Genomic DNA, 17220 nt, shown 5'->3' on the forward strand with positions numbered 1-17220 from the left:
TAGAAAATACTGAAAGCATTTATTGCCGTACCCATCACTGCTTTGGAGAGAAGTCTTCCTGTTTATAATGTCTATCCAAAATACTCAGACAGAAATATTACAGGAACATAGAACAGCTTTACAGATTATCATGGCATATCTTCATGCCAGTACTGCAGAGGACATTGGGAGCTCTTTGCTCTAATCCTGAGATCTATGTGGGCCTCCTAGGCAGTGCTGGCCACTGAAAGGCAAGGCCCTCAGCGTTGTTAGATGTCTCACAGTAAACTCCTCAATGAGCTGCCTCCTGTGTGACTGATTCCTCTCCACAGAAGAGTGAGTTGATCTCCTAGGAACAAGCTGTTAAGTTCTGAATTTGTGCATCTTGAGTGGACAGTGACCATATCAAGAGAAAAAGCTCAGGGTGCTTGTCTTAGTAGTCTTGTTCTCTTACACTTTCTACAACCATATCCTGTTTGGTAAAACTCAATGATGAGACATTTGTGAAATCTGAGATTTTAATTCAACCTTGCTAAGACCACTCACAGTCTCTGTGCTTGAGATTAGTCAGGATAATTTGTACTGCCCTTCCTAGTCTTAGACTTACTCCATGAGTCTAAAGATTAAGAAAAATAAAGCTCAATAATGTGCCTGACTGTATAACACATTTTTAACTAAAAAACCTAAATATAATATTCAGGAGAAAATGGGAAAAGTACTTTTTAACAGCAACAAACAGCATGGTTTACATTTTTTTTAAAAGATTTATTTATTTTAATTACAAAGTCAGATATACAGAGAGGAGGAGAGACAGAGAGGAAGATCTTCCATCCGATGATTCACTCCCCAAGTGAGCCGCAACGGGCCAATGCACGCCGATCCGAAGCCGGGAACCAGGAACCTCTTCCGGGTCTCCCACGCGGGTGCAGGATCCCAAAGCATTGGGCTGTCCTCGACTGCTTTCCCAGGCCACAAGCAGGGAGCTGGACGGGAAGTGGAGCTGCCGGGACTAGAACCGGCGCCCATATGGGATCCCGGAGCATTCAAAGCGAGGACTTTAGCCACTAGGCCATGCTGCTGGGCCCAGCATGGTTTACATTTTAAAGAGGCTTGGAGTTTTGTTGTTGTTCACTTGCTCTGATGTATGCAGTGATTTTCATTTAAAACCCTGGGATTACTTACCATTTCAATGATACTCCATGACATTCTATTGGAGGAATTACATACTACAGTAATATTCACAAACATGATCTTTGGAAATGCCACTCATCAATGAATTCACACACACACACACACACACACACTGCCTTATTGGTCATGGAAATTCACAGTCTGGTAAGGGAGACTGGGGTCATAGTCACTATGCAGTGTGGTGGGTAACGACAGGTGCAAGGGCAGGGTGATAGAGGAAGGCAAAAGAGCAACAGATCAACCAGATGGCAAGAATCAAGCAAGGTTTCCTGGGACAGATCCTGAACTGAGTCTTAAAGCATAAATAAATGTAAATCAGTTTATATTTATACATCCGTTTATAGTGGGTATGGATTTCCATTCAAGGAGGTATAACAGCATGTGAAAGGGCAGGGAGTAGAGACCAATGCAGAATACCATGAGCAATTCAAAAGGTAATATGCTCAGACTCATGATTTAGAAAGTTACAGAATTAACCACTGTCAGGCTTGATTAATGGCCAGGAAATGAGTTAAGATGCTGCTATTGGGCCCGGCGGCGTAGTCTAGCGGCTAAAGTCCTCGCCTTGAACGCACCGGGATCCCATCTGGGCGCCGGTTCTGATCCCGGCAGCTCCACTTCCCATCCAGCTCCCTGCTTGTGGCCTGGGAAAGCAGTTGAGGACGGCCCAATGCATTGGGACACTGCACCCGCGTGGGAGACCCGGAAGAGGTTCCTGGTTCCTGGCTTCGGATCGGCGTGCATTGGCCCGTTGCGGCTCACTTGGGGAGTGAATCATCGGATGGAAGATCTTCCTCTCTGTCTCTCCTCCTCTCTGTATATCTGACTTTGTAATAAAATAAATAAATCTTTTAAAAAACCTCACTGTAATCACTTAAAAAAAAAGATGCTGCTATTGTCATTAGGATGAAAAGTAATGAATAATAAATAAATGAATGGAGGTACCAGCAATGGGAATGGGGACAGAGGGTTACATCTGACAATGATGTAAGAGGTAAAAGCAATAAGATGGGATGTATCTTGCTGAATGCACTAAAGTCCTGAATCTAGATTCTAATTTTCAGGCTACGAAATTTGATTTCAGATGTGGATACTGAATCCATGATCCAAGTTAACGCTGATAAGGTTTCGGGGTAGGTGATAATTTGCAATAAAACAGATGAACTGTCCCAATGAACGTCATCTTTGTTTTGGCATGTGCCAAATATTTTTCTTCTTTACAGGAAGATACACATGAGATGCTATTCATAATCAGAAAGTTGTTTGATGAATATGGAATTAGAGGTAGCAAAATTCAATTGTGTGCTTCAAACGTCTCATTGAGTCAGCCACAATGGGGGATAGGAATGTTCATGTGTGTGAGGTCCAGTCTCTGCCTTGGACAACACTGGAATGCACACAACCAAAGAATTCTTCTCTCTCACATTTCTATATTTATTGCTAACAAAGAGTATTTCCAGGAATATTGTTTGTATAAATATATTCATTCAGATCTTAATTGGTCTATGCTGTCTTTTAGATAGTTTTGCCTTGATCTGCATAACATTACAATTTTTAAAAAAGATTTATTTATTTTTATTGGAAAGGCAGACATATAGAGAGAAGCAGAGACAGGAGAAGGATCTTCCAACTACTGGTCCACTCCCCAAATAGCCACAATAGCTGAAGCTAAGCCCATCTGAAGCCAGGAGTCAGGAGTTTCTTCTGGGTCTCCCATGTGGTTGCAGGGCCTACTGCTTTTCCAGGCCATAAGCAGGAAGCTAGATTGGAAGTGGAACAACCAAGATGTAAACCAATGTCCATACAGGATGCCAGCACGACTAGATGGACAGAAGCTTAGCCTATTTGCAAAGGCACCAGCCCCAGATATTACAACTGAATGTTCAATCATAAATCTCATTTCCTTTATATCCAAGGTTTTAGAGGTAGAGGAACAGGAATAAATCTTAGCACTATTTCCTACAATCTCCAGGTGAAAAATATAAAAAACAACAGGATAGAGAGGGAAAATGTGTAGAATTCTAACAAAATGTGGTTTACAAAGAGAAGGCTCTTTACAGTAACTGGTCATAGCACTAAAAGATCAGTATTTAAACAACTCACATCTAGACATATTGTACTAACCAAATTATCTGAACAGACTTTAAACAGTCATTAGGCTTGAACCATTTCCAACATACACCTTTCATTGTATCTACAGCTACCATTCATTGGGCTGCAGTGCAATGGGAAAAGTGGACATTATCAGGGTGCACTCCCTACCCTTAGGAAGCTCCCTGTTTAAAAGCAGAAGGGCACATAAGCAAGTCATCACGTAGCAGGGTAAAGTAAAGTAACAATTCCAGACAGCAAAGAGAAGCTGGGCCTCTCTGGAGGAGGGGGAAGAGGGGGAGGAGGCGGAGGCAGATGTGCTCTACAAAAGCATAACCCCTCATGCGTCACATAATCAGCCATGTAAAACCTGATAACTGGCTTGCTGGGAGGACCTCACTGAATGCATACCCACAAAGCAGCAGGAGCTTGTATGCTTCTGACATCGGTCACAGAAAATGTCACATAGGGTCGTGGTGACCTCTAAAACAATGAGGAAATCACGACTATCAAGTCCAATGAGATGCACCTTTGAATTTAGGAAGGAAGGAGGGAAGAGGAGAGAGAGAGAGAGAGAGAGAGAGAGAGAGAGAGAGAGAGAGAGAGAGAGAGAGATGGCAGCAGCAGCAGACCAGAGGCCTCTTAGGGAATTCAGCAGGGGAACAAGGGGTACTGTGAAATCAAAACCAAAGCAACCTAGTATTACAGCCACAGAAACACTGTGACTGATGGTTCAATTAACTAATCCTCTGCTAGCAAACATCAGATTCCATATTGGTGCCGGTTTGTAACCTGGCTGTTTCACTTCCCATCCAGCTCCCTGCTTGTGACCTGGGAAAGCAGTGGAGGACAGCCCAAAGCCTTGGGACCCTGCACCTGTGTGGGAGACCCAGAAGAGGCTCTTGCCTTCTGCCCCCTGACTCTGGATCAGTTCAACTCTAGCTGTTGCAGCCATTTGGGGGAGTGAACCAGTGGATGAAAGATCTTTCTCTCCATTTCTCCTACTTTCTATAAAATCTGCCATTCCAATACAAATAAGTAAATCTTGAAAAGAAGGATGAGTAGTAAAATACAGTATCAGCGCTTAGTAATTGTGTGTTGCTCTCTAGTGGCCCTAGGGGTTTGTTATTACCCAGTGTTTTGCCGAACTCCCTTGAGGGCTGAGCAGTTTGCTCAATAGTTAGCTCTCCCAAAGGGATGACCAAGAGATTGGAAAACAGAAAAACTTTGCAGTTGTGAGACACTGTATTTGGTCTTGCCAACCCACAGATTTAGAATTTTGTTATCACACAGTGCAAGTAAACCTGATTTCATTGCTTTAAACTTGCAGGGCCTTGCATTTCAGTAGGAAAATATTTAATGCCCTAAAGCAATAAGTGAGGGAGCACTTTCCCCTCTGGTTCCATCTCCCTTCCCTCCACCCTCTCAGGAATCCTTTGTTCTTTGTGCAGAGCACTAAGTGACGACTTTCACAGCTGATCATTAGGGCCAGACTAATCAGCACTGTTTCTAAAGAAAAGAGTTTTTTTTTTTAAAAATCCTTTATGTCTCTGAATCATGAATAAATTACAGATTACTAACCTTCTGGTGGTTTTGTTTTCCTTAAATTCCTCTCTGTCTTAAAAAGACAAGAATTCATCATTTGCATTTTTTTTTTTTTTTAGCTCTTACAGATGATAAAGATCATCTCATTAGCCTGACATTTGGGAAGGAGGACTCTGCCTTTTATAGGGGGACAAATGAGACTTGAGAGATGTGGTACATGGGGAAAAAAAAGTCAGAACTGGACATACTGTCTTGAGGCTAAGACCTAAGACCTGAGATCAGAAAACCCATCTCCATCCCCTCCCTTTTGAGTGATCATCTCTCAACTTTAAACCATAAGGACCCTTTTTTGTCTTTTTTTTTTTTTTTTTTTTTTTTTTTTTTTTTTTTTTTTTGCGCCGTAGAATGTCTCTAATTAAACTTGCTCAAGACAAACATCTAATCTCCTTGGCTCTCTTCCTGCCAGAGTCACACTGCGCAGGCATTCTGGCCACGCATTGAACTTGTTGATGCGTAACATTTACACAGACCAGAACCAGTACAGCAGCAAGGTCACTGAGCTACATCAAGGCCTGACCTTGAGAAGGGTTTTCCTCAATACCTACTTCCAAGACCTGGGCCAGAACCTGTATGCCGTCACATAGACACAGCAAGACAAATCTTCAATTAGTCATGCTAAACAGACAGGAAATGAATAGCGTGGGAAATGGAAGCTAATGCATAACTCATGTTGGATTTGTGGTATTTTTTAGAAGCGTATTTAGTTTCACAAGTATGTTGAGTTTAGCTCATAATCACAGGGTTTGAATTTGAAACCACCTAGGAACTTGAGAATGAGCAGAAATAGATTATGGGTATGTGGACCCTGGGCAGCTTCAACTAATTACGTGTGTCTGTGAACTCACAACTTACACATTTTACTTACTTAAGCAACTGCAGAAATTGATTATATGACTTAAGAAGAGAAAACATGAATTCCAAAATGACTGTGCTTCCAGCACTTATGTATATTTTTCATTTAACCCTTAAAATCACCATGTGAGTTAGATACCACCATATTATTGTCTCTGTGTAACAAATGATGGAACTGAGGGGCCCGGTGTGATGACTCAGTGGCTAAATCCTCGCCTTGCTTGCACCAGGATCCCATATGGTTGTCCATTCATGTCCCAGCTGTTCCATTTCCCTTCTAGCTCCCTACTTGTGGCCTGGAAAGGCAGTAGAGGATGGACCTAAGGCCTTGGGATGCTGAACTCATGTGGAAGACCCAGAAAAAGCTCCTGGCTCCTGGTTTCAGGTCAGCTTAGCTATGGCCATTATGGCCACTTGGGGAATGAACCAGCAGATGGAAGAGCTTTCTGTCTGTCTCTTCTCTCTGTAAATATGCCTTTCCACTAAAATAAACAAAGCTTAAAAAAAAGATACAACTTAGTCCCAGAGAGGGTAAGTAACTGCCCAAGATCACTTAAGTCAGTAACAAACCCAGGACTGATGCCCAGACCACCTGATGTCAGAGTCATTGCTTTGAGCCATTGTGTTATATGATTCCTATGAAAATATATCCCAACAACAAGTGAGAATAGTGAGAAAATGGATGTGGTAAGGAAGCCAACTCTGTGTTTCCTAGAATGTAGTCACTTTTTCTTTAACAACCTCCTGACTGGAAGGTTTGTGCCTGGCAACAACAGCTGACAATGCCAGACAACATGGGATCTTGGCACGAAACTTATGTACTTGACTTATAAAGGGTTTTCCAGAATATCTTTCCTATTCCTATTTTACCTGCCATGCTAATTGTCAAGTTAACTGGTTTACAATTCTAAAGACCAGAGGTAATAAATCAGGATTCAAGGAGTGAAAACAGGCACATCTAACAAGAGCAGGGAGGAGACCACAAAGAGAGAAAATGACACAATATAAAATACAAGAATTCATTTCACCACTAGAGTGCTGTCAAACACAACCACAAAGTCTTCTATCCTCCCTTCAGGGACTGGTTTCTAACAGCGAGAAGAGGCTGGTATGTGACTGAAGCTGGGTCACACAAAGCACTGCAGACTCAAACTTGTTCTCACTCTCTGCTTCATTACTTGCTCTGGGAGAGGACAGCCTCCACATCAAGAGGCTGAATAACGTTCCAGCATCCCAGGCTGTCATGTGTGCCGGAGGACTGACTCAGGTTCCAGGTGGGCAGGCAGGGCTCCAGGCCAGCGTGCCACCCTGCCAGGAGACCAGGCTGGGAAACCCATACCCTTGTGAACACAGGAGCTGTGAGTTGATCAGGGAAGGGCATATGGGAAGTGTGGAGGGAGGACTGTTGAGAGAGTATGTTGCAGCTGAGGAATGACTTCTGGGGGACTTCTGATAACAAGGCCACTGTAGCTGCAGGTAAGTGAGGGGGTTGAGGCCAAACAATTTGGAGGCAGGAAGCTGCAGGACATTTCTGGATCAGACCAATGCACCCACCCACATGGGAGACCTGAGCTGGACTAGTTAGTATCAACCCCCCACTGAAGACCACCCCTTAGCACACATTAACGTTAGGGCTGGGGGCCTACCTGGTAAGGTTAAATCACAGTGCCTGCCAGTGAGTGTTGGAATAGGGCACAGATAACATTGGGGCTTGGCCATGATACTAACCAGCAAACAAGAGAACCAGGTCTAGGAGTAGATTTTGTGAGCAATATGTGGGCTCACCCTTGTGGGACTACAATGTCCACTGGTTTGCTCAAGAGCTAGGATGGCTTAGGCATGACCATAAAAATCCATGACACTCATGGAAACTAGGATTTAGAATAGGCTGGACTGCTCCAGGTTGCAGCACCCATAGGCACACCCAGGAATAGGGTGTGGGGCAGGCCAGGCAAGACTGCTCTACTTGTCAGCAAGCATGTGGCAAAGCCACTGCTCCTTCCAGGACAGGAGGTGGACTGAGTCAGTCTGGGCCAAGGATCCACCAGTATGCATGAGATCTGCCACTGGGAGGTGACCTGATAGAGAAGCTTTGGGAACTCCTCTGTCAGGATGCATTCCCTGCAGGTTAGTGTAAGAACCAAGTCTAGGAGCAGCCCAGACCAAGCCAGGTTACAGTACCTGCCAGCATATGTGTGGGTCAGCTCTGGAGGCGAGCCAGGCTGGGCCAGTTCATAACACCCACAGGCAGATGTGAGAACCAGGATGGGGTGCAGGTTAGGCTCGGTTGTGCCACAACACCAGGTAGTTCACATTAGAGCCAGGACTAGGAGCTGGTTGGGCTGGGTTAGCCTGTAGCACCCACCACCATGGGCTGAAACTGAGGACAGGCCAGGCTGAGTAGGGCTACAGTCCCTGGCAGCAAATGCCAAGGTGGGGTGGGTCATGTCAGTCTGGGCCATAGCATCCAAGAGCATACATGATACCCGGGTTGAGGGGGCAAGTCCAGTTGGGGGACAGCAGGGGTTCTCCTGCTGGGCCACTGCTCCCACTGGTGAGTGTGAGAACTGGGCCCAGGGGTGAATTAGATTAGACAGAGATACAACACACATTGGCTTGCGTGTAAGTTGGGTTAGGGAGCTAGCCAGGCTGGGCTAAGTGACCATTTCCACTGGTTCATGCTTGAGTCAGAGTATGTGCAGGTTGGTCAGGCTTTGCCACAGCATCAGCTGGCAAATGCTGAGAATAGGGGCAAATCCTGTTGAGCTAGACTGCAGAACCACCTAGAGAGTGCAAGATCTAACGCTGGAAGTGGACCTAGTAGGGAAACTGTAGACACCTCTCTGATGGGCTGAAACTCCCACCAGTGAGCATGAGAACAAGAGCTGAGGGTGGACATGGCTAGATAAGTGGTAGCACCCTCCAGCATAAGTATGGGCTGGATAGTGGGCTCAGTTGGGCTGAGCTAGGCTCCAGCACCCATTGGTGCATACAAAAAGCAAATGGGATGTGGGACAGACTGGACAAGTCTGCTGCACATACCAGAAGGCACGGGAACCAGGGCTGAGGGTAGGCCTGGTAGGGGCTCTTGGGAGTCATTCCAACTAGGCTGCAGTTCCTACTGGTGAACATGAGGGCCAACTGTGTAGTGAACAGGATTGGTCCTCAGCATCCATTGATTTGTGTAAGAGATGGGACTAAAGACAGAGCTGACCCAGCAACTGCAACCACCAGTGTGTGTGTAGGTTGATCTGGGTGAAGGACTAAGCCAGACCATATATTGGCTAGCACACACGGGAGTCAGGTCTGGAGTCACCTCAGACTAGGTTTCTTTGGAGAATACCCCAACTGAAACACTGGACTCAGAACTCCAATTACAGGATCTGTAGTCTGAGCATGGAGTACAGGTGTCTGAACAGGGCCTTCTCAGTTGCTGAAGACAGCATGTCCAGATGCACATGGGGGATGTAGCAGTTCATTGAGGCTTGCAGAGGATATTTAGTACCATAGCATAGGATGGAGGACAGAATAAATTAGACAACACTACCAAGCAAGCCTTGACAACAAGCATCTGGGCGACTGGAGACTCTAGGGTGGACTATGTCAGCCGATGGACCTTGGAAGGATTCCCTCATCCTTGGAGCAATGGAATCAACAGCATTTCAGAACCACAAAAACTATCTGAGCAGAATACTTGGAGCATACTCCACACTGGGATCCCTCGGATGACACTGGGTGACCATCGCCCATCCCCAGGCAGTGATGTGGTGAGGATGCTGGGTGTAGCTTCTCCCCTTCTCTTCCCCCTTCCCGCAGATACAGGAAGAAGAGGAGGAAAATTTGGAAACAAATCATCTCATCCACTTGCCCCTATTCCTTGACCCTTCTCACCCTAATCAGTGGGACCATATGGGCATCCATCATTCTCAACAACGTAAACATCATCAAAAAATAAAATTTAAAAAAATCTTGGTGACCAAACGGCAAACTTTCATTACTTAAGAAAATTGTCTTCTAGATTTTCCCACAATGTTTATATGGTCTTGCTATGCCACTCCTTAGGATTCTTAACTCTTTGTTAGCCAATAAACTAGAAACATAAAATTATCTTTCCCTTTATATTCTACCCAAAAAGCCAAGAGACTGGGTTCTGTACACTACAAGAATTCAGCTGCCCCATGTGGATACAGAAGGAAGATGTATCCTATCAAAGTTCATACCACCATAAGTTTTCTCAAGTAATTTTGGTATTTTTAAAAACTTTTCCATGCAAATAGCATGTAAGTATATTCTTATTTTCAAAATGCACACAAACCAAAAGTCTACACCAGTCTCCCTCATCCGTGACTTCACTTTCAGAGGTTTCAGTTACCAGAAGCCAGTCGTGGACCAGAAATTTTACATGGAAAATTCGAGAAACAAACAGCTGGAAAGTTGTACATTGTGTGCTGTTCCCATGTTCCACCTGGGCTGTGGATCATCCCTGTGTCCATACCGCCGCTCAGTCACCCTAGAAACCTTTGCACTCTCAATGTCCCTGTCACAGGGCCGCAGTACTTCTGATCAAGACAGCCTTATTTGACTTAACGAGGCCCCTAAAATGCTGATACTTTATTACAGCCTATCGGCATAGTGGTTCTATTTGATTATTAGTCATTGTTGCTAAGTTCTTACCCCACCTACTTGACTAAACGTGATCATAGGAATGTATGTATAAGAAAAAAATATAGAATACAGAATATAAGCTCTCTACTAGCCATGGTTTCTAGTCTCCTGGAGAGCTAGGGACATATTGCTGTGGATTAGGGAGGGCTACTAGGTAAAGTAAAATAGTCAAATTCCTTTCATTTATGTTAATTTTTAAAATTTATTTGAAAATCAGTGACTGAGTCAGCACAGGCATCTTTCATCTCCTGGTTCATTTCCCAAGTGCCTGCAACAGCTGGAACCAGGCCAGGCTGAGGTCAGGTGCTGGAAACTTAATCTTAGTTTCCCACATTGGTAGCAGGGATCCAAGTAGCTGAACCACACCCCCCACTGCTTCCTAGGAAGTGCATTTGCAGGAAACTGGAATCTGAAGTGGAGCTGGGACTCGAATCAGGCACTCTGATAGGAGATGCAGACATTTCAAGCAGCGTCTTAACTACTATGCCCAATGTCTGCTTCAATGTGGTTTTTAGAACAACTACCAAGGGCAGGCATTGAAGTGCAGAGGATTAGGCCACTGCTTGGGATACTCACATGCCATGTCAGAGTAATGGTTCAAGTCCCAGCTATTCTGCTTCTGATCCAGCGCCCTACTAACATGTCTTGGAAGAAGTGAATACAGCTCAAGTCTCTAAGACCCTGATGTACCTCCTGGCTCCTGACTTCAGCATAGGCCACCCACAGCTGTGAATCAGGGAACAGAAGCTCATTTCTCTCTGTCTCTTTGTATCTATCTCTGTCCCCCCACCTCTCCCTGTCACTATGCCTTTCAAATAAATAAACGAATCTTGAAAACAGCAAAACCCAGAATATAACAGGTGTTGATGAGGATGTGGAGAACTGAGCTCTTACACACCTTCAGTGGAAATGTTAAATGATGCAGCTACTATGGAAAACAATATAGTACTCCTACAGTAATTAAAAATAGAATTACCCAATGATCCAGCATTCTACTTCTGGGTATACACCCAAAAGAATGGGAAGCAAGGACATGAAGAGACCCCAGTTCATAGCAGCATCATTCACAACAGCCAAAGGGTAGAAGCAACGGAGGTGTTCACCAACAGATGGAAGGAGAAACAAAAAAGTGCTATATTCATACAGTGGAATATTAGCCTTAAAAAGGGAGAAATATTTTTTCACAGATACTACAACATGTCTGTACCTTGAGAACTCAATATTAAGTGAAATAAGCCTATCATAGAAGGACCCAGTGTGGCTTCTCTTTTCCAGGAATGAATGAACTTACTTAACAAACTTTCTTTCTTTTCTTTCTTTCTTTCTTCCTTCCTTCCTTCCTTCCTTCCTTCCTTCCTTCCTTCCTTTCTTTCTTTCTTTCTTTCTTTCTTTCTTTCTTTCTTTCTTTCTTTCTTTCTTTCTTTCTTTCTTTCTTTCTATCTCTCCCTCCCTCCTTTCTTTTCTTCCTTCTTTCCTTCCTTCCTTCCTGACAGTTTGAAATCCACTCACTCTTTTATATAGTCCTGCTCCTGAGATCCCTAGTCTATTCCAAGGTCAACTTCTGAAGAAATATCTAATACCCAAGGCTCACAATTCTAGAATACAGGCTATTTGCATTCCAGGTATAATTTTGGACTTAACTGTTATCCATTAGACATCAAAACTTAAGAAAAGCATTTATGGAGAATGGCTTGAAGGATGCACAGTATAGTTACTTTGCATTAACTCCTTCTCCAGTAGCTTGCTTTTGTTTTGCAGACCAAAGCTCAACAGGTGAGTTCTAGAAACTTGTGAACCATCCTGAAATTGTCTATTTAAAACTGTACGTTCTAGGGAGAGGTCCTAAGCTTTTTAAAGATTCTCAATGTGCTATAATGAAAGAATTAAGAGTAGTTATCTATCCATTTACCTGTCATCTGGAAGTTGTTCTTGCATTGAGATACATCATCCAAGACTTACCTTAACTAGCTTGCTCAGCCCCAAGCTCAACACAGCTCTTACTGAGCAATGCCTAAACATTATGATAACAGTCTGCATTAAAAGAAACAAGCTTGGTCTTAAAAAATGTGCTTCATTAACTATCAGATTTCTCCAAGACGTTAGGCAGAGAATAAACACCATAAAGGCATAAATGTGCTAATGCCATCTTGAGATGAGGATAGGTCATGAGGTCAAGGGTGCAATTGGAAGAGCTGGAATCAAGCCAAAATCTAACAGTAAAACCCCTTCTGCAACCTCACACATGGGATTTGGATGGCCACAAATGCAAACATCAATGAGAGTTTGGATAAATAGACAGTTGATCTTATATACACATAGAATGTTATGTGAGTTCAAAAATAAAGGCCCAAACTACATTAAGTATCATCACATTTTTAACAACTCTCCCTCCTAAATATGAGGATACTTTCCATTCATGTAACCCTTACATTCCTTTTTACTTAAAATATTAATCTAAAAAAAACCCACTTATTTCTAACTTAGAGAAAAACAGAGAGCTCTTCCATCTGGCAGTTGATTTCCCAAGTGACCATAATGTCCAGGTCTACGCCAGGCTGAAGCCAGGACATTTCATCTGGCTTTCCCATGTGGGTGGCAGGAGCACAAGAATTTGGGTAATCTTGCACTGGTTATGTCAGGCCATTAACAGGGAGCTGGATTGGAAGTGGAGCAAGCAGGATATGAACCAGCACCCATATGAACGCCGACTTTGCAGCAGGCAAACTTACCTGCTATGCCACAATGTTGGCCCTCATCCATCCTCTAAAGTTCAGCTTTTAATATGTTGACAAACACAATTCAAGTGAAACAGATGTTGTTTCACTAAAGCCAAAATCAATCTCTTCTCCCTGAACATACTTTGAAATCCTATAGCTTACTCTTTTGCTTTTCAAATTCTTTAAAACCATATTCATAGGCTCAATGCCATGGTGCAGTAGGCTAAGCTTCTATCTGCAGTACTGTCATCTCATATGGGTGCTGGTTCTTGTCCTGACTGCTCCACTTCTGACCCACCTACCTGCTTAAGACCTGGAAAGGCAGCAGAGGATGGCTCAAGTTCTCGGGATCCTGCACCCACGAGAATACCCAGAAGCTCCTGGCTCTAGGCTTTAGATCAGCTTAGCTCTGGATTTGTGGCCATTTGGGGAGTGGACCAGTAGATGGAAAACCTCTTTTTCATTCTATGTAACTCTGTCTTTCAAACAAAAACAAATCTTTCAAAAACTTTATTCACAAATCGCAGCTTTTCCCATTTGATCATCATTTGGTTGGAATGATATGACAAGGTTGATTTAGTTACAGGTGTTCACAGAAACCCTAAGCTTTCTCCAAAGTAGCCATAGCAGAAACTATTAAGGTAAATTGTGATGCTATGGATGCAAATCGTAGAACCCCAGATTGTAGAAAGGGGTTATGTTAGCTCTCTACGGAAAAGAAAACAAATTCAACAAGATTCTTCAAATCGGCCTATTCTAAGCTCATAGGGGAAAAGGCTGAGAGGTCAAGAGAAAGGAGTGGTCAGAGCACGATTCTCCTCACTCCAACACAATAATTCTAACAAGATCAATACATTCAGTGAAAAGTCTTTGTTGAACTATTCTTCTCTCCTTGAAAGCTTATGGGTCAGAAACACTCATCTTTAGTTTTGTCAAAGACACGTTCAGTTTGAAACACCTGTCTCAAGTAGAACATTCCTCCCATTGCCTTCCAACAGAACCATTCAAGTGCTCCTCCCAAGTATGAATTAGTGTTACCCAGAGGGTTATCATCAAATATTTCATTTTAACCTCAAGTTCAACTTTGCAGTTTAGTTTTCCTCTCACTTTTGCAGAGGAAGAAAAACCAAAAAAAAAAGGCTCAGGACAGGTAAGGTGAGCAGAGACTGAATGCTGCTTTGCTCTCGGAGAGCCAAACTAAGCTCCTTGCAGGGCTTCAGTCCAGCGCTTCACCGGGGCTCTCAGCACACAGACTGCGTTGGGGGAGAAGGGGGGAAGGAGGATGTTGCAGGGATGTCCTAAGCAAATCCCACTGAGGACTGTGCATCTCAGCACATAGGAGCTGGGGCCGAGTACTTACCTGAAATAAAACGTTTTATGTATTTCATCTCAGAGAAACGCCACCTAAGAATGAAAAAGAAACTGCTTGTCAGCCAGGGTCCTGCTGATACAGTAATGCCACTTATCAAAATTGAGTGTGTCCTGGACACGTGACTAAGCCTTTCCATAGATGTTAATTTCTACTACAATCAGGGACTAGTAGGAGCTTATTACTTTTTCACTCACAAAAACCCTGAGGTTTAGTCGAGGGAAGTGACTTGCTTAGCATCATGTGATCACAAAGTGGTGGGCAGGATTTGGATCCGGCTTGGCTGACTGCTCTTGACCCAACCATATTCACACTTGGAATATGTGGGTTTCTAGGGCAATGAACTGAAAAGTGCGACTGAGCCCCATGATCCAGAGTATAACTTGTAGCTCTAAATACCCAGGTGTTCTTCTTTGATGGGCTTGGCACTGAGTACAGCTAGAATGCATTACTTTACTGTAGCCCCATGTTCTAGCAGATCCTCTTTCGTTACCTTTTTGCCCCTAAGCCTCTGAGAGCCATAAGTGTGACCTGTGAAACAACTTGTTTCAAAGATGTGACATCCTTGTGAAAAACAAACCCGTTCCCACCCCAGGTGTGCTGTGTTCGAATCCAGGAGAAGGGTAACATCTAGAGCCCAGGAAGCTCTTCTGCTTCCTACATTTTAAAACGACTTTGCCCCAGCAGTAGAGTTAGGTTAACCAAGGGGAAGTCAATGGAAAGCTAAGATCCTAAGAATCGGTTTGACATTGGGGCAGGTTGCTGGACACTGGACAGAGGTCTCCTGCAGAGGAGCACAGCATTGCTTTGCAGATGAAGAAGCTTGTAGAAGCAGTTCTCTGATGTTGCTTCAAGATGTTTTAGGAATTCTGAAGTGTGATATGCGGAAAAGGGATGGGCAGTCAGAGCTTGTCATTCCTGAAAAAGCTGCCACGGGAAGTCCCAACAGTCTGTATTTTAAAACCTGAAGTTTGTGTAAGATTTTATCTGAACAAATGGTTTTGTGGATCTAAAAAAAAAATCCTTGGCTGCACAGGGGGAGTTAAAAAAAATCTTGAGGCCTCACATACATCCTACACTTACTGAATTAGACTTCTGAGAGTAGGTTCCAGGCATCATTTTTTTTAATCAGGTGATTCCAACATGTATCCAGATCTGCATCAATAAAACCATGCCTCCTCATCTGAAGAGAAGAGAATGGCCAGCCAGGGAATCTAAGTCATCACCAGCACTGGCATCTCTTGACTTCCAGCCTACTGTACTGTGCTGCTGTCTCTGCAATCCTTGGACAGAGGGAGCATGTGGATCAAAATATGTTACCTCATGTTTAGAGTTCTTAGATTTTTGAGGATGATTTTATACTTGTTTACAACAGTGTTTCACAACGTTCACAGAGAAGGGAAAAGATGTTACGTTTGGTGCAAAAAGAATCGAGACTCCATGTAGCACATTCATAATATGCAAATTTCCATGATTTTTTTTGGCATGTATGGGTTTTTTTACTTTTAAAGATGTACTTATTCTTATTGGAAAGGAAGCTTTACAGAGAAGGAGAAACAGAGAGGAAGATCTTTCTTCTTTCACTTCCCAAATGGTTGCAACGGCCAGAGCTGAGCTGACCCAAAGCCAGAGGCTTCTTTCAGGACTCCCATGTGGTTGCAGGGTTCTAAGGCTTTAGGCCACACTCTACTACTTTCCCAGGCCACAAATAGGGAGCTGGATAGGAAGTGGAACATCCAGGACATGAACCAGCACCCATACAGGATACTGGGGCATGCGAGGATTTAGCCACTAGGCCATCATACCAAAACCACATGTATGGATTTAAAAACAATTTTTGTGCATAAAATAAAGGTCTTCCATCTCCCACAAATTTTGAAGTATCTCTGAAGACTTAAAAAAGAATATTTACAAAAACTCACGATTTACAGAGAGGAGAGACAGAAAGATCTTTAGCCCACTAGTTCACTTCCCAAGTGGCTGCAATTTCTGGAGCTGACGATCCAAAGCCAGGAGCTTCTTCCGGGTCTCCCACATGGGTGCAGAGTCTCAAGGCTTTGGGCTATCCTTTAGTGCTTTCCCAGGCCACAAGCTGAGAGTTGGATGGGAAGTGGAGCATCCAGGAAATGAACCGGCACCCATATGGGATCTTGGCGCATGCAAGGTAAGGATTTAACCACTAGGCTATTGCACGGGGCCCTCTCTCTAGATTCTTGCAAAGACACTGGACAAGCAAACTTTGTTAGATCTATTTTAAGAGAATGAGGAATTCAGAGGTCCATTATTTAACTCATCACTGTAGCATAGAGGTAGGGGCAAAATGAAAATCTTTATCTTCAGCTTCAGGACTAAGTAAACATAATTTGGCAAGTGTTTATTGAAGGTTTAGCATGTATTCCATGTGAAGGCCTGGTTGAAGGCATAAAGATAAGCAAAACATCCATCCTCTCAACTAGTGTACACTCTCCTTGGAAGCACAGAAACAACTAAAACATTGTACTGCCTGGCCCACCCCTTGAACTAAAAGCCGAAAATCTTCCTTGACAGACATGAATAACCACTGTGAAGCTTCTTCTGACTTCTGACTACAGTTACTAACTCTTGGGGAGCCAAAGCACTTGTGTACAAGTAGAGCAAAGCCATGAAACTGAAAAGTCCTTGGTAAAGGAGGAGGGAGGGATGGGGAAGGGTACAATTTCACCGAGGTCCTTTTTTACACTCTCAAAACTAAGGATGAGACTCAGCAGGACA

General features: G+C 43.6%; 1 protein-coding gene across 2 annotated transcripts in view; it reads right to left on the reverse strand.

Annotated features, from left to right (window-relative positions):
• Positions 1 to 17220, reverse strand: part of LOC101522617 (phospholipid-transporting ATPase FetA-like) — a 106408-nt gene that overhangs the window by 86531 nt on the left and 2657 nt on the right. For both annotated transcript variants that reach the window (XM_058672696.1, XM_058672695.1), the window contains exon 2: positions 14461 to 14504. The gene's annotated coding sequence lies outside the window, so the exon portion shown is untranslated. The remainder of the gene's footprint in view (positions 1 to 14460; positions 14505 to 17220) is intronic.

The sequence above is a fragment of the Ochotona princeps genome, chromosome 14 (genome assembly GCF_030435755.1).
Source record: "Ochotona princeps isolate mOchPri1 chromosome 14, mOchPri1.hap1, whole genome shotgun sequence".
Lineage (NCBI taxonomy): Eukaryota > Metazoa > Chordata > Mammalia > Lagomorpha > Ochotonidae > Ochotona > Ochotona princeps.